Source organism: Pterocles gutturalis, unplaced genomic scaffold (assembly GCF_000699245.1).
Source record: "Pterocles gutturalis isolate BGI_N339 unplaced genomic scaffold, ASM69924v1 scaffold4456, whole genome shotgun sequence".
Lineage (NCBI taxonomy): Eukaryota > Metazoa > Chordata > Aves > Pterocliformes > Pteroclidae > Pterocles > Pterocles gutturalis.
In genome coordinates this window covers 1968-5302 of record NW_010097587.1, presented here as the reverse complement: position 1 = coordinate 5302, position 3335 = coordinate 1968, and positions in this window count along the sequence as shown.

The window sequence follows — 3335 nt, the reverse complement described above, 5'->3', positions numbered from 1 at the left end:
CATCACGCTCCCCTGTCCCAGCTCGGTGGCTGCTGGAGCACGGGCCAGGCCATGCTCTGCAGCCTCTGCTCTCCAGTGCTGTCCCTCCAGGGCTAATCGAATCATGTGGCTGGAAATTGATTCCAATTGAATAGATTAAATGAGCCGGGCTTGCCACTTGCTGCAGCGTGGCTCAGAGCCTTGCCAGGCTGCTGCCAGAGGCTGGGAGCTCCCGGGAGTCCCGTGGGGGCACGGAGGGGCTGGGGAGGCTCCAGGGAGATGGACACCTCTTCTACAGCTCTGTTTTGACAGATGAACCCTCCACCCTTTCTCAGTGATGTGCAGCCTGGCTGGGACTCAGGGCCCACAGGTCACTCTGCTACAGGCATGCACAGGTTTGTGTTTCGCTCGTTGCCTCTCTGAAGCAATTAGTGACTAATTAGCTGGAGCCCCCCTGCTCCAGGGTTCAGCCAGGGCTCTCCCGGCAGTGTGCAGGGGTGAGGATGCTCTAATGACCTGTGGCTGTGCCCTGCTCAGCAGCTCTGAGCTGGTTGCTCTCCCAGCCTACAGCAAGTGATGCTCCAGCCACGCTGGTCTGCATCACCCCCCACTCCGTGCCCTGGTTTCGGCCCCTCTCCTGTCACTATTGGCAGGCCAGTGGGATGGGATAGGCAACAGAGAGCAGCGTGCTGAGACTGCAGTCACAGCATGGACATCCCCTCCTATGGAGGTGGGCTCGGGCACGAGGGCCTGCCCTGGCAGAGCAGGAGGACATGTGTCCTCAGCAGGGACCTACTCCTGACAGACACACACCTGTTTTTTTAGCAGACCTGAGCTGCTGAAAGGACCCCTGGTGTAACTGAAGACTGGAAACGGTATCTGGTTCCTCTTTAAGTAAAAGCTGAGCCTACAGGCACTGAGCACGTGAACACACACGGGATGCTGTGTAACGCTGGGAGAGCTTGTGAGACTTAGGGCACCTCCTGAGCCCAGTCTCCGTTCTCTAAGTGCCTTTCTTCAGCCAGATTTTACATCGGTTATGCAGAAGCAGCAGAAAAACGTTCAGGGTGGGCACAGAGCCCCCGCAGCCTGCCAGCAGTGGGACCACACCACGGAGTCCATCCTTGCTGCAGGTGTGGGCAGAGACAGGTGACCAGCTTTCGAGGATGCAGAGTGTGATGCAAAGTCCTTTCTCCCTCCTGCACACCCAGATTTCTTCCACCTGCTGGTTTGCATTTGACAAAGGAGGTTCCCTTCCTCCTGCAGTATTCCCACTTGCAAAGTTCGCTTGGCAGCTTGCAGGCATCTGTTCCGCCTCGAGCTTTGCAAGATTTTCAGCAGCTGAAATCGCCCCCCCCAGATCTGAATGTCACAGTGGCTCCCACCTACCCGTGTGTCTCTGCAGGGTGGGTTCACAGAGGTGGGAACTGTCCTCCTCTCGTGAGTCCTGGGTTCTGCCCTGCTGGGGCATTGTCTCCCCCAGACCTGCTGCTCTGCTGCAGCTGTTCCCCCCATCCTCAGGACCCCAGGCCTGCAGAGACCATGTGGCTTGTCTAAGTGTCATGCCATGCAGATCCATTTCCTCTGTAGATACAGTAAATATTGCAGTTTACTCCTGAGGAGGCGATTTCCCCTGCCTGAAGCCCCTCCAGCCGCTTGCATGGCCACGAGCATCCCTGCCCCAGGCTGGGGGCTGCGTCGGCCCTGGGAGGGGAACAATGCCCGGTGCCGAGCTGCTCATCTCCATCCAAGGCTGCTGTTTGCTGGCATTTTTACAAGAGGCAAAGCTGGCTTAAGGAGCTCTGGTTTCTGCCCTCCATGCCTAGAACTGGCCCCTGAGTGCTGTGTCTCATGTCCCAGCCTGGAAGCTGCCCAGGAGCCCTCTCTGCTGGGGACCACTTGCTGTCCCTCACCACCGAGTGTAAATCCGAGCCAGAGGCACCAGGCAAGCACAGCCAAAATAAGATTAATGGCATCTGCTGAGAGCACATCCTGAGGACTGCTATTGATGACTGGTCTTTAAAATACTCTTAACAGTGGATAAAGCACCATGATTTAGAGCACTCGGCAATTACATCTCTGTTTGAAATTTCCTAAAGATAGGACTCCCAAGTCCTGCTCTCTGCTTTTCCGATAGAATTAATAAGAATGGAGATATGCAATTAGACAACACGCAGGCTGGTAGGGCAGATCGATGCCTTGTGGTTACCTAATGAAGTGTTGAATTGCACGTTTCCCTCTCCCAGTCCCCCTCTAACAGCCACAGTGGGCTGTCTGCAGAGGGCTTGCAGGGCTCCTGCCTGGGGGAGAGCTCCCTGCACCCCTCCACCCAGCCTGGTGAGGTGCAGACCCCAGCACTCCTGCCTCCTTTCTGGGATTTTCTTGCTTCTGTGGATGGGAGCAGTTGGGGATCATCCTGGGCTTTGTGTCGAGCCTGGGGTTTCCAGCTGGGCTCCGTGGGGACACATGCATCAGCTGTCCCCAGAGCCGGAGGTCCCAGCAGGGAGCTGAACGCACAGATGAGCCAAAGGGATGGGTCCCATATTGCAGGATGGGTGTCCTGGAGAGGAACTGGGATGGTTGTGGATGGGCTCAGCTCAGTCCAGCCCAAGTGCGGACGTGGCTGGTGGCAGCCTGGCCCATCTCTGCCTGCAGCAGAGCTCTGCATCCAGCGCTCCAGGCAACACTGGAGCATCCCCAAACTTGTCCCCTTCCCCAGTCACTCCCGACAAGGCTGCACTGGCTGCATGCTGACCTAGGGATACAGAAGCCCCCTGGATGGCATGGCCCCCTGCACCCCTCCGAGCTACTCTCACCCTGGCTCAGAGCTGTTCCTTGCTGCAGCTCCGCTGCCCGGGAAACAGTGTTAATCCCGTGCAGATGTCTTTTATCAAAGTGCCCTCACCGCTGACAGGGTGACGGATGGGCCACTTAGGGAACGCGCCTCATGCCCGGGCCGATGTGAACGGGTGATTTCCATCATGGTGAGGGTGGATGGGTGGCGCTGGGGACACCCTGCCTCCGAGAGACACGCAGGCTGGGGGGCCACCCGGTACAGCACCCCTTATGCCCCCCAGCCCACCTCCCTCCTTGTGTGTCCTGCTTGCCCCACTGTTCTCCATCCCCATCCCACCCTGATGCTGGCTGTGCCCAGACCGGGGGCTGGTCTACATGTCCCTGTTTCCCCTGTGGCTTTCTGCTGCTCTTCTAGAGATGGGCTCGGGGACCTGGGTGCCTCTGTGGGACCCCTGCCCACCCCAGAAGGCTTGATCCAGCCCCCTGCCTGTCCTCTGCACTTCCCTGGCCCTGAGCATTGGGGTACAGGCTTCATAGTGAGCCGTGCCCCATGTGTTGTG